The sequence below is a fragment of the Diadema setosum genome, chromosome 10, assembly GCF_964275005.1.
Source record: "Diadema setosum chromosome 10, eeDiaSeto1, whole genome shotgun sequence".
NCBI lineage: Eukaryota > Metazoa > Echinodermata > Echinoidea > Diadematoida > Diadematidae > Diadema > Diadema setosum.
In genome coordinates, this window is record NC_092694.1 from 24,081,193 (window position 1) to 24,096,886 (window position 15,694).

The following is a 15,694-nucleotide window of genomic DNA, read 5'->3' on the forward strand; positions in this document are numbered from 1 at the left end:
TAGGAGGAAGTCTAACAAACAGAGAACACAATATATGTGGATATATTGTGGGATTCAGTTGCAGAATTCCTACTCGGGCATGTCGTGAGTGCGACGGATCCGCCAGGGCTTAGAGACAACATATGAGTTTTCTGACATTTGAAAGTAAGAAAAATCTGGTTGCGGTATGATATCTCCGGAACAGATCATATTCATAACTTTTTTTCCTCCTCTTTAATGCAGCACTTTTTGATATTTTTGCGCACAAACGCATGATGCGCACGAATATTGAGGAGAGATTTTATGTTATATTGACGATTATTGAGAACATACCGTATTCTTCAATGTTTCAACACTCTGGATTTAATCTGTGACGTTGTTACATGACGATAATTCTGACTGACATTTTTATTCAAACAGCAATATTGGATTTCGTTTATGTTTTTTTGTAGAGGAGTGTTTTTAATCTTCAAGACTCAGTGAGCCGTCGGCGTTGTACCCATGCACATGTAAAATGTCAAGAAAAGTAATAAACAAAGCAAACATAAAAAAAAAGAAAAATCATCTCCCCCTCTTTCTCTCTCTCTCTCTTATGCACTGCTCGGATATGTACAGGGTCAACTACGAACACACACAAAATTACAGACATGTCTTTCTCTCTCTCCCTCTGTCCCTCCACCCCCCCCCTTCTCTCTCTCATAGAATGAATTATGTATGGTCGTAAATAATTTACTCAGCATCCAATGTTATGGCGTCATATATACATATTGATGCAGAAATGCCAGTTGGTGAAAAATAATTCGTGTTTTCGTTGGCGGCGAAAATTCAATGACAACATTATACATTTTGTATTTCTGTTTATATATGTTTCTCCATTTCAATATCACCCTTCGCTGTAAAAATACAGCAGACTACAATTCCCTCGTTATCTTCGAACGCTGCTTTTACTTTTTGAAATGCATTCACCCTTCAGCGATCTATCGTGTCACCTCAATATAAAGTAATACAGGTATGATACAAAGTCAAAAAAAAAAAGATTGATTGATAATTGTTTTGATAATGTTCCCATATAATACATAATTCATTCTTTGATGTGACCATCAGTTGAAGTAGACCTTCTTTCCTTCCAAATCCACACACACCATTTCGTAAAGTTTCGTAAAGGCCAGCACAACATACTTCAATATCGTACATGCTGCAGGTTGTTCTGCAAGATCTCTGCTACTTTGGTTAATAACATTTTTTTTTTTCGCTGTCTACGATGAAATACGAATCTTTTCTCTTCGATAGAAGTAACAACTGGATGAAAATGAAAACACAAAATAGTTTCCAGAAGATCTTGGGTGACGTGAAAATAATAGAGTGTCTTATATGTACTCGCTCTGGCCCTTCCACCCCCTCCCCTTTGAGATTCTGGCCAACAGACTCCAAAACAGGCCAGGATGAGATAATTCGCATGAATTACCCCCACCACTCCGCTCAGGTGCAGGACCATTACCATTAACCCGATAGAAGGTGTGGGGGCGAACAGGGAGGCGTGAAGAAAACAACATTCTGCGTGTTCTGCAGGTCGATAATTGTACCGAGAAAACGCCACCAAAGGTCACTATTAGGGACTTGCTGAGCGGATTGCTGTATTTTAGAGGCATGCAGCTATTTCATGCTCCGTCAATGTCGCTTTGAGATAGTGAAAATACAATAACCTTCCATTTTTTCAGTATTATGTACATTTGGTCAACAAAGCTTACAAGTTTCTTTCCGTTTAAAGAGGGCAATGTTTTCATGATTTTTCCCACTTCGATTAGATATTATGCGATAACATAGAGAAGTTGGTATAGGTGTAAATAAATATGTTTAATACACAGGAGCATAGAACCTAGTTGTGGAATGCAGCACGGGGATAAATTTGCCCATCAACAAGCAACCCTATATAGGTGTCATGAGTAGGCCTGCATTCATGTGCACGTAATAATTACATCAATTCGTTCTCAGTAATGAGATTAGTTTTGTTTTGAACCTTAATGTTTGACCATGACTCGTGAGAAGTCATGAGCCAAGAGAACGAACACCCAGCTCATTAACATGCTAATTACGGCTGAATCGAGGGTAGAATAACCGAAGGGTCGCCGTTGGGCTCGAGATTCAAGTGGGTGATCATGCCTTCTTCTCTCGCGCAAATATGATTCCTTCTCGGGGAGCGGATGTTAATTCAGGTAGAGGGTATATGTACAACGTTCATAATCCAACGTGACCCCAAAATCAGGCCCGAGACAAGAGAACGTGATGATATTATGGTGATTGACGGAGGAACAATCGGGGGGTAAAAGATTGCGGTTGGGGGCCAGCTATGATTGAAGGGGAAGATTGGAGCAGAACAGCAAGAGTCATCAATATCTTTATGAGACAAGTGCAGTAGACAAGAATTATCTGCATAACAGGCATATAATATATTTATATAGTTCTCAATCTCTCCCTTTCATTCTCGCTTTTGTAACATTATACATAATATGTGTATATATGCTACAAATGTCATGTATAATTATATGTGATTACATGTATGTACTTATTATAATGAAAATAAAAACAAACGTAAAACAAACAGAACAAGAAAACACATTATATATATATATATATATATATATATATATATATATATATATATATATATATATATATTTGCATATACATATCTATCTTTTGAGATGACATTATCTTATTGCTAAAACATTGCAATGGAAACTGATAACCCAATAACAAACAAGATCTGAACATAGCGATGGTGTTGAGTGAGCCTTTGAGTGTAATCTGGCCACGTGCACTTACAGATTCTGGTACTACTGTATGTATGGTGATATGGAGCAATAATCTCTTTTATCGGGTGCAAATCGCCGTCGAAAGGATCCTGCGAAAAACATAATACTGTTCATGGTCACAACTACTGCGGCTGCAAATTTGAGTTGAATTCCTGTTTCCTGTTGCCAATGTGCGATGATACCCTGAATCCATGTTACCGTTTTCACCTATTTCTTTGAATGTCTATATCAGACATGTTACACACTTTCTCTTCCGCGTTTCAGAGCAACGCATCAATGTCGATTATAGTTGTAGAAGGAAGTAACGCTGTCAGTCCATATGGGAAGTAAAGCAATTCTGTATGATGGAAAAAAATGTTAATTGATTGATAGTGGAACAGGGGGGGGGGGGAGGGGGGAAGGAGACAATGGTAGAATATAGTGGAGTTAGGTTGTTACCCTACAAGCGAAATCACCGTTTTGGCGCCGCTAGGAGTGTCCACTTTAGATGGGATGTAAGTGAAATTTCATCAACATTGCTAAGGCTTCTACAAGACGAACCGTCCATTTTGCCCACACAGAAAACCTTCTCTTGTTCATGCATTTATTTAAGAAATTTTAAAAGTTGTCTCTGTTTTGTTTTTTGTTTTTGTTTTGTTTTGTTTTGTTTTGTTTTATTTATTTTTTTTTTTTTGGGGGGGGGGGGAGAAGGGAATATATCACGTTCGTATTTCTCTCAGCTTTTTCCTTTTATATTGAACGCACAGACTAATATAAGATTGATTGCGGCTTTTTTCCCAGTCTTTCCCCTTAGCTATAAAGGACACGATATGAACTCAATTTATGAATGGTTGCTACAGGCATTAGCTATCCCTCTATCCCTCAGCTTTCTCCCTCCATGTCTGTCTGTCTGTCTGTCTGTCTGTCTGTCTGTCTGTCTGTCTGTCAGTCTGTCTGTCTCTGTGTCTATGTCTCTCTCCCTCCTCCCCACTTTCTTATCTCTCCTTCTCTGGTAATATATGTTTTCCTTTTGTTTTCAATAATGGGAGGATTTCAATGCATCTGCAGCAGTTTACTGCTATCACATGGATTTAGAAAAATGGAAAGTAAATAAATTCAAATTGATACATTGCATTCGCGTGGTGACCTACACTACCAGCCTGTTATGATTTATGTTACAAATGTTTACAGACAGCGCTTAAAGCCACTGTTAACCATTGCGCGCAGTGATTTAAAAATGTTATAACAATATTAATTTTGTATATATGTGGGCCTATAGCTTAGTTGCTTCACAAAACATCGTACCGTATAAAATTTGGGCCAAAGAAGCCACAGGAAAAAAATACTAATTAACTATTTCTATCAATAAACCATAACTATAGACGGTTAAATCTAGAAGGGCTTTTGATGAAACCATGGTTCATATTCTGGATGTAAAACAATGCTTAACATTGGTTATACTGATTTACACAATTTTTTTACGATGGTTATTTCTATCCCTGACTCACATTTTGTAACTATTTTGAAGCGCTAAAGCTTTTTTTTTTTAATCTGCAAATGATGAATAGCGGTTTTAACGCTGATGTGGCTTTGCTATAAAAAACGAACATGAGTCATTCTTCCGAGGTAATGTGGATGAAATAAACCTACTTCTGTTTTCATTTATGACCACATTCATTCAAATAGCCGTAGTTTGGTGAATGAGAAGATACGAGAAAATTTTCAAGTGGCTCAGCAGCCATACAATATGGTCGGTATAATAGCACTGCACTCCCACGGCGCTGTGTAAACAAAGCCCCCCTGATTTCCCCAATATGCGGCGTGCTTTGCACTGCCGGCTGTGATGGACCATTTTAATGAGAAGATAAACCCGAATTCGCCTGGTCGACGTAGGAGTAATTAAGTATGCTGCGGCTCAATCGACAGTCTTCACTGGCAAAAAAAAAAAAAAAAAAACTAGAAAAATAAAGACACCATCGCACATAGACATCAAACCTGTTGTTTGAGGTCCCTGCGCTTGTGTTTGGGTTTGCAGGTTTGTGTGTGTGTGTGTGTGTGTGTGTGTGTGTGTGTGTGTGTGTGTGTTTACACGAACAAGCTGTTTTGTCACCTTTTGTTGTGTCCTCTTTTAGCATCTTTTCATAAATAAATCACATCAAATCAATCAAGAACACATTTAAGGGAATGTTTTATTACTGCATGCACTTATCAACTTACTTAACTTTTATATTGCTGTTGTTGTTGGGTTTTTTCTAATCTTCTCTTTTCGGGTTGTCTGTCCATCTATCACATCCATTCCATCGTTTACATACATTTATGTATGTGAAAAAAAAACACGCAATGCAAAGTAATCAACATGTCTGTGATTGCGCCTATCACAAACCAGCTGTTCTGTAATTACAGGACAATTCATGAATAATAATTATGATAATGATGACCATGATAATCATAACGATAGTAGTACCAACAATATTCTTCATAATACCAACGAAAGCAAAATATTTCTCATGATTAAACATTTTGTAGTGAAAGCTTATCTTCACAATAATGATAATAATAATAATAGTAGTAGTAATAATAATAATAATAATGATAATAATAATAATAATAATAATAATAATAATAATAATAATAATAATAATTATTACTATTACTATTATTATTATTATTATTCTAGCTGAGAGTTAACTGCACCTTCTGTTAATCATTCATGTTAAATTTTATTCCTCCGGCTTACTTTATCTTTTCTTTATTCATGACAACTGTGCATGCAGCTTTCAATTATTACTTTTCTCCCTGGTCTTACTGGTATTTTCTTGCTACTCTTGAATGTTCTATTTCATTTCCTCTCTCATTCATTCGAATTTTCTTCTCATTCCAATATCTTCGATTATTTCCTTCCTCGATCCTACTATGATATTCTCCTGTTAATCTTGAATGCTCTATTCTGTATCCTCTTCATTCATGTGTGTTTTGTCCTCCTCCCAATATATCCGTGCTTTAATTATCCTCTGAGATCCAATCTGACATTTTCCTGGCGCTTACCTTTACTCTTTGATGATGTTTACACAATTTCTACGCTTCTATCCGCATTATTTTGCTTCAAATCACGTTCCAGCTTTTTATAGCTGCAAAAGAACGAAGAATGAATAGAAAAGAAAGTAGGAGGTGATGAAAAAAAAAAAAAAAAAAACCAGGTTTCAGTCCAGACCATTGAATCGATTGAGAGAGAGAAAAAAAAAACCGCCTGCAGCTCGAGATATACACAAGGTGTATGTTAACGTCATACCGCCTACTCGCAAATCAATTCTAGTCCATGTTTAGCGCACTCTGTGAGACAGGGCAAAATATGAACACAAAGAGAGAGAGAGAGAGAGAGAAGGCATGAAAGAGAGGAAAAGAGAAAGAGGGAGAATGAAAAAGATAGGGGAGATGTAGAAAAAAATGAAAGATTGATGGATAAAATTTTGCGATATATTATATTCCGTCAAAATACTAGAAAAACTTTCCTTCATCACGTTCCAAAAGGTTATATTCAGCTTGTGATGTAATAAGTGATAGTGTGTTTTAAAGCCTACCCGATGAAAGAAATTGCATATTACTTAACACTGGAAGACTTAAAAACTTCAATGATATAAAACTCTATAACAAATAACAAAACATCTTACCAAACATGAATGCCTCACAAAGCATAATGTCTTGCGCCAACAATCAAACCGTATGCTGCAAGCACGTAGATGTACGTCACATCTGTTTCGAGTACATTTTTCCCCGAAGTTAGCTGCACGCCTTACACCCATACAACATGTTACAATTTAAGGCATACACACATTACACACAGAACTGTATTCCAAAGACTGCCACACTTGTATCCTACTTTATGACGCAAGTATATTATCTCCTACTCGCCCGTCTCTCTCTCCCTCTACCCCCCCCCCCTCTCTCTCCCTTTCTCTCTATCTATGATCTTCCTTGTGTATTATAGATATGAGTTCACATCTTCGGAAGATTGCATTATGCAACATTAGTATTAATATCTCCAAAATATGGACATTTTAAGATCACATTCTTGAATACATAATGACATATCTTGTGCAGAAAGATCAGGTCAAAACAGAAGTATGATCTCTGCAAGACTTCTTTAGGAATATGGGGAATCCAGATGGCCATACATACAAAGTCTAAAGATGAATTGTGAACAATGTAGAAATAGTTGGAATGCTTTACCAAGTACGACAAAAAGTCAATCTTTGCAAACATGTGGAACAGTGCAAATTGTGTAATCAACGCCCCTTGCGCTGCTCCCAAAAGTAATGAAAAATTTACATCGTGATGTCCACAATCCATGTGTCTGTGAAATACTGCTCTCCTGGCAGATTTGAAATGGCGGAGCCATCAATTTCAGAGTGTTGATTGCCATTTTGCACGTCACTTGGCATGTTTTTCCAAGCAACCGGCAGCCATTCCGACACGTGTGACAGTGCGCAGCCATTTGAGGCAATATTTTCAGGTGGGGAAGCTGCTAGAAGCATGTGTGATGTAACAATCTGAAAGCTTCAAGGAACACACACACACACACACAGACACACACACAGACATACACACACATTTTGCATGTGTGTTATGATATTCTTTATTTGAATGTCATTCAATATCAGGCTCATGTTCACAATGAAATTGATATGAACAAAAATAAGCAGCTGTATTCTTCTCTCTTGTGCTCCTGAATCACTTTTTTTAAACATAAAATACAATATATTTCGGATTTTGGGCATTTTTGTTTTTGCAAATCATACTATGTAAAAAAAAAAAATTGTCACAACATTCTGCATGGATCTCAGAAAAGGCTATATTTTGATCAACTTAAGCAAATCCATATCTGCTTCATTACACAAACACTTGTGCTGCTAAATCACCTTCTCGATCACAATCATGTTCCGTCATCATCATTCTTTCATACAACACACAGGCACCCATCCACAAGCATACACACAGACACACACACAGACACACAGACACATACACACACAAACTCACAAAGTCACACAAGACATTTCTGGGACATACGTCGACCAACATGGCCTTCTCATTAAGTTTTGCAAAGAATAATCGATGCTGAATCTGTACTAGTGTGCATTATTTCATTTTTAAAAGTATAACTATCTCGTAAAAAAAATATATATATATATGACAGTGTACGTATATCACTGTCGATGTGTCTTCAAAATGACAATGTATAGTCTATAATTAGTGCTGCTGTACTGTGAATTTGTACATTGATCAAAAACAATAACTTTAGTAAGAGATTAAAACAACAGCAATAACCGCATGATAAATAACTGTTGATGTTTGATAGCAGGACAATTCACCTTTGCCCTTAATGCTTTGATAATCGTACATTCACTGTACTGCACGACTCTATTACACTCACTAAATCCCTATGGTTTATATAGGGGAAGGTAGAAAAGCAAATATATGATGTAAAGCATTATATTTCTCTAAATCAATATCATCTATATTCCAGTTAGTTTGATACGCTTCGCAATCATTCTGAAATGATAATGTGAATAGAAGTACTAAAATTACTTGTAATACCGACGATTCAATATCTGAAGTAGCACAGGTAAACTGCCAGTGAAGCGTATGATAATTATAGAGGTTCGTTGATTACATACTCGTGCGTGAAGTATGTCGTCAAAGGGACGCTACTCTACAGACTCAATGCAAGACTAATTGTACCTCGAGATTTTTCTTTATTCTTTTTTCTCACACACACCACACACATGCACACACTTTTTCTGATAGACGGCTGCATATGGTTGCGAACATAATGGAGCACTAATAGCGACTAACTCGTCAATAGGATGCTTGGCAAGGGCAGTTAGTTTCAATTTATGGAAACGTGGGAGTCAGGTAATGAACATTGGTGATTTTGTCTGCTATGGTTTGTGTGTGTGTCCATGTGTATTTGTATGTATGTGCGTGTTTGCGAGTGCGCGAGTTGTGTGCAGCATGTGTGCAAAAAGTATAAACGTGAGAATGAAAGAGATTCAGATATTAATGGAATTACATTCTACGAAAAGTTGTATCAGATCTCCATTTACATGTATCTATCTTTTCATATAATGTATATATAGCCATATGCATATTTCATACATATATCATATATATCTATATATTTATATGTACATATACATATTTGTGTGTGTGTTTGTGCGTGTGTGTGCGTCCCTATCTATAGACACGTAAAGATACATAATTTTGTTATAGTAAACTCGATCAAGATACAGTCCATAATGATAGTGATGATACAATAGGCCTACACAAGTACACACTGCGTGCTAAAAAAATAAAAATAAAAAATAGAAAAATACTCTCATGCGGAATGGTAGATTACAACCTGATGCATGATATGATTATGGCTGGGGTTTGTGTGTGTGTGTGTGTGTGTGTGTGTGTGTGTCCACGTTTGTTTGTATGTATGCGTGTTTTTGCGAGTGTGCGAGTTGTGTGCAGCATCTGTGCAAAGTGAAAGAACTTGAGAATGAAAGAGAATCAGATATTAATGGAATTACATTCTAAGAAAAATTGTATCAGATCTGTATTTCACAATAAATATTTGTTCATGTATCTATCTTTTCATATAATGTATATATCCACATGTATATTTCATACGGATTATATCATATATAAATATATCTATATATTTATATGTACATATACATATTTGTGTGTGTGTTTGTGCGTGTGTGTGCGTCCCTATCTATAGACACGTAAAGATACATAATTTTGTTATAGTAAACTCGATCAAGATACAGTCCATATAATGATAGTGATGATACAATAGGCTTACACAAGTACACACTGCGTACTAAGAAAAAAAACAAAAAACTACTCTCATGCGGAATGGTAGATTACAACCTGATGCATGATAAGATTATGGCTGGGGTTTGTGTGTGTGTGTGTGTGTGTGTGTGTCCATGTTTGTTTGTGTGTATGTGTGTGTTTGCGAGTGTGCGAGTTGTGTGCAGCATCTGTGCAAAGTGAAAGAACTTGAGAATGAAAGAGATTCAGATATTAATGGAATCACATTCTAAGAAAAATTGAATCAGATCTGTATCTCACAATAAATATCTGTTCATGTATCTATCTATTTATATAATGTATATTTATGTGCACATTTTCATACATATGTCATATATATCTGTACTGTATGTACATATACATATTTGTGTGTGTGTGTGCGTGCATGTGTGTGTGTGTCCCTATCTATTGACACAGAAAGATACATGATTATAATAGTAAACTCGATCAAGATACAGTCGATATAATGATAGTGATGATACAATAGGCCTATACAGTACACACTGCCTATTAAGAAAAACTATTCTCATGCGGAACGGTAGATTACAACCTGATGCATGTCAGATATGATTGTGGTTGCCGCGGGGGCTTAACTCTGCAGGCCCAGTATACATGAATATTAGCTGCCAGCCAGGGTTTGTTTATTCCTAATAGGCAACTGCATATTTCATGAAGTTCGCGATGAAAACTATGGAATTGCATGTAACACTATCGCCAGACACATAATGAGGAAAGTTAGAACGGTGCAGGTGCGTGCCATGTTGATGAACACGTTGATTTGTGTGTGTGTGTGTGGGTGTGTGTCTGTGTGTGTGTCTGTGCCATCACCGAAATTAAATGCTCTCGAATGCTAAATAAAGAGACATCGTGAAAGTTGTAACAATAATGTTATGCTTACAGTGCATTAAGCAGTCAGAGCATGATCTCAGAAGTGTCAAAGTTATGCGCCGCCTGGCGTCATGACGGCGTGTGATGACGTGTGATAGAAATCGATCGACTTTCACGGTAAACATTATACACACAGAAAAAAAGCAATAACAAGAAACGAATGGCTGAGGGTATATTCAATTGACTTCAGAACCATTTGAAATCTGGAGTTTGAAATTTGAAACGTCGATTAGACAGAAGTTACGGGTTTCTCTGTCAACTCTGTCAGTTTATACAACTGTACTTTTCTACAAACTATACAACTTCCAAACATAATGACAAGTTTAATATTTTTTTTAATGGTGCACATGTATTATTCAGAAACAGCATATAGGCTGTGTCATAAAACAAGGATTATGAACTCAAGTCTACTCGCTCCAATTTACACTCATATACTATTATATACATGGATGTAACAAAATAGGAAAAAAAAAACCAACATTAGTGATTCAGGAGTGAGTTTCTCCAAAAGGAGTGATTATTGGTCGTCTTTCACAGACGTTATTCCATACGTACAGTTTTATGTCCCTTCTTCGATAAGATGAATAATCGGGGTTTCTTGTTATTCCCATTGGTTGGCACATTAAAGGATACATGTACAGACAATGTCCATTATATATACATATATAACTAGCGCAAAACAAGGTGCGAACGTTTTGATGAGACTCGCAGATGCGCTGCATGTAGTAGAACACATTGGATTGTCATAAATCCGCCACAGAAGAACATTTTCATCATTGTTGGTTCCTACAAGTGCGGCATGTATTAATCTTTGAGCTATCATCAGTTTCAAACATTTCCTGAGAGCTATTTTTGCAGTACTGTAGATACCACTAGAATAAGAACCTACGAAGAAGGACTTTGCTAAAAGCCACAATATGAGAATAAACATGCAAACAGACAAACACATACACGCACACACACACACATACACACACACACTTACTTGCACACACCCACAAATCATCGTGTGGTTAGATAGCCTCACAGGCGCTGACATAAAATACATACCAACGGGAAGATGAATACTGAAGTTTTATAAGAAAGCGCTGCGGCATATTCCGTCAATATTTCAACGTATCAGTTGCGTCTCGCATATCAGGACAAGTTCATCATCTCCTCATATTATTGGATTTCATTTCACCGTCTGCTGGGCATAATGATGATCATATTCTTCAGAGATCTCCTGTCCATTGTCGATATTAATTAGATCTGCATACCAGGTCAAGCTCTGTGAGTATTGATATCTGCTAACTCCATACGCATAAAAAACCCACCAACATGATAATTGCAAACCTTGAACAGTTGAAGGTACATGTATACTGTATACATAAAAACCAGTTACGTTATGTATTTGTATATGATACTTTGTATACAATATTATGTGTGTAGGTATATAGGCCTTTATGTCTAAAATGCTGTGTGCATGAATAAGTAAATGTATATACATTATATATAAGCACATATTTTATCTGATATCATACGTAATTTAATGAGTACACAATATTTAGTAGTATATACGTATGTATACAGTAAACGCAACACCTGTGTATCTAAAACATGTGCATGCATCTGTGCGTGTGTGTGTGTCTTGTACATGCCCGTTTGCGTGCGTGCTGCGTGTCTGTGTGTGGATTTAAGATGAAATTACCGTATTGCAAAATAAACTATAATCGAACGTCAATCGACGGACAAAGGACTATTATAGAAACAAAGGTGCCATCGCCCCAGGCCCAAAAACACAGGACAGAAATGAATAAAAAGCGATACAGAAGGAGAGAGTTTTGAAATGAATTTTATGAGGCCTTATACAGCCATTGCAGTATTTCTAGGTTAACTGAATGAATACTTCCGAAAAGCATGGTGGAAAATTTGAGCCGTGACGATGTGAAAATTGACAAGAATATAATTCCCGATTTCATTTCGCCTTCTCTTTCTTTCTTTGTGGACGGTGTTAACGTGTGCATTCAAAGCATCTCAAATCTCCATGCAGAGGCCGAGTCAGCCGTCGTATTCTCCCCCGCAGAGAAATCATTCAGTGGCAATCAGTATGACGTAAATTGCACTCATCCGTTGTCAAATTATCGGTAAGTTATCAAATTAGTAAGTCACCTTTCACGTTTGAGCGGAAGCACAAAAAAGGGGGCAAGGAGAGAGAGAGAGAGGAAAAAAAGATGATATGATATGCTACAAAAGTTTTGAAATGTTTGACTTTAATTGTTAGATTTTTCCTTTTCCTAACTTCATGAACTTATAGATGATTTTTGTTGTTGTTGAGAAAAAACAATGATTTTGATTATTCATGGTCCTCACGTGTTAGTCCTCACGTCAAAAATGGCATCCTTGAGCCGCATTACTTGATTTGAAAAGTAATAGCATGTAACAATCAAAATGACTACCCAACTTAAAACCCACAAAGAAAAGTTGCAGATTAGGCTTCCCTGTAATGGATCAAACTATGTCACTTTGGTTGACTCACTCAAATCTTTTAAAGTTTGTCTTAGCTAGGAGAGTAGCCATTTCTTTACCGCCTGTCAAAATTTGGCGGCGTAAAACAAAACTGGAATCGAGATATTAGTTTTTCTGGACCCGTATTTTGGGGGACCGACGCTGCTTAAATTGGAATTTGATACTACCGCGCAGCACGCCTGGGTGACCCTACTCTTTTCATTCTCTCTCGACCTCCCTATTCTATGAAACTGCACCTAATATAGCTCCTCTCTTATGTCAGTCACTTTTTAATGCGTTAGGACAGACCAATTTCAACAGATTATATTATCATCTTAACGCTTTTAGAGCATGCTCTTTTAAACTATGCAGAAAAGTGGAAACTCAGTTTGTCCTACTTTATTCTGTGGGTTTTGGGGTGGGAGGTCACATATTATTATATAAAGGGAACTAGTAAAATATAGTCTTATTTAACCAGGGTAGCCTCTTCAGTGTAAGCTGCACTTTTCTTCCAGAAGGCCCTGCCATTATTTTATTGTTCACATACACATACAAATTACACATACATGTATATAGTACACATACGCGCATATATATATATATATATATATATATATATATATACATGTATATATATATATAGATATACAGATAGATATAGACACGCACACGCACACTCACACACAGACATACACGCACGCACACACACACACACACACACACCCACACACACACACACACACACACGACATTACATGCACGTAATGATCAGCCAGGTAATGTTTATACGCATACTCAGACTCAAAGTAGCCAGTAAATCTGTGAGATAGAGATAGGACGGAAGCAATGTCGCTTTGCAGCGCAATTGCGAAAGAGAATGCGTAGTTAAGAAAAAGAAAACGCGCAATATATAGAAAACTGGGGAAGAAAAGAAAAAGAGAAAGAGGAGGAGATCGAGGGGGAGAGAGTCAATGAACGAAAGCGACGCGCCAGTATGATAAAAGGATGCGAGCGAAACGGATAATGGGTATCCTCCATCAGAGGGAAATGGACCATGTATGTGACTTGATATACTCGGCGGCTCATGGCGTTGTCTGATATAGTAGGCCTACCGTTCTCCGCCATCATGCCGTGTCGGTCGTACTTCATCCCGAAGCTCTTCCAATCCAATCCTTGATACCTCTTCTACCCCTCCCCCCTCCCCCACCCCCGCCCACCATCTCACACTCACCTCTTCCTCCGTCTCCCTCTCTCTCTCTCTCTCTCTCCCTCCAGTTCTATTCTCCTATCTTCTTCTCTCCCAATCTCTCTCTCTTCCTGATTCCCCATTCCTCTCTCTCCTTGTCTTTCCGTTCTCCTATTCTCTCATTCCTTCTGTCCGTCTGGCTTTCTTTCACTTTCATTTGCTCTCCGCCTCACCCTTAAATCTTCTCCAAGTTAATGTCACTATACACTTTGATGCCATCCATGAAATGCAGTAACAAATCTATACTACTGAGATACTACCGAGACAAAAAAAAAAAAAAAAATCACAAAAAACCAAAAGACAGAAAACCGCTGACCAGATGATTACCTCATGCTATAGATATATATATATATATAAGGTTGTCAAAGTACCCGCTTTTTTATGTTTTACCTACCTACCTACCTAGGATGTAGGAGCGACATGAAGTTAGAACCAGAACCAGAACGATCGCTAGATAAATAAAATTGTAAAAATCTGTAGCCCGATGAATCTGTTTGCTGTAACTTCTTCTACTTCTGCTTACAATAATGCTTATGATGATTATGAGAAAAGTGCAGCATTACTGATACAACATTACACGAAAAAACAAAAACAAAATCAGTTCAATTGCTATCATTATGAATATAGTACTGTAAGATACGCTGAAGACAGCGGTAACGACAATGATTGCATAAGCTCAATAATAGCACTCACTTCAACCATACGTTTCCTTATTGATTGTCAAATGGGGTACGGCTAGACGGAAGTCTATTTTTGATACTATATCAGTTATATTCAGGAGTCAAAAAGTAAAATCCCACCAACAGCTGAAAAGGGGTCCTAACATGTAACGAAAGATCAGACTCACCCCATGGACAACAGATACACGCCGCCGCTCAGATGATGTAATCTTCCATCCAGCTTGTTGCTAAGGCGATTGAATCCTCATAATCTTCGGCCGGCTGTGATTAAGGAGCATAACATCCCATACGGAGTGGAGGTGGACGGCGGAAGAAATTGCACGCTCCGGGCAAAATGTAGGTTCGTGTGTGCACGACGATGATAATTATGACTCCATCCCCGCTTTATCCCTTACGTGTCCCCACGTTATTATTAACGATAAACAAGTCGTATTCCACGGATAAGATAAGATGCGATGGGCTACCCAACGTGAGGATACTGCGAATCCGATCTGGTTAGCATCACTTTCAACATTTGGTCCAAGAAGATTACACCGACTCCGCAAATGCTAAAACGAATACTATAGATAAGTTAGAACGCGCGCGCGGGCTCCCACAGTCTTCATGCGCCTCGCTCTCCGCTCGCACGGGGTAATGATTAGTTGTGTAGGTTGGTTGATCATTGTGCCTCGACGTCGACTAATCATAGAGGCGCGCTGCTCGCTCGCACTTTATCTGTGACTGTTAGCTCGCTCGACTGGTAATGCTCCAGAGTGCAA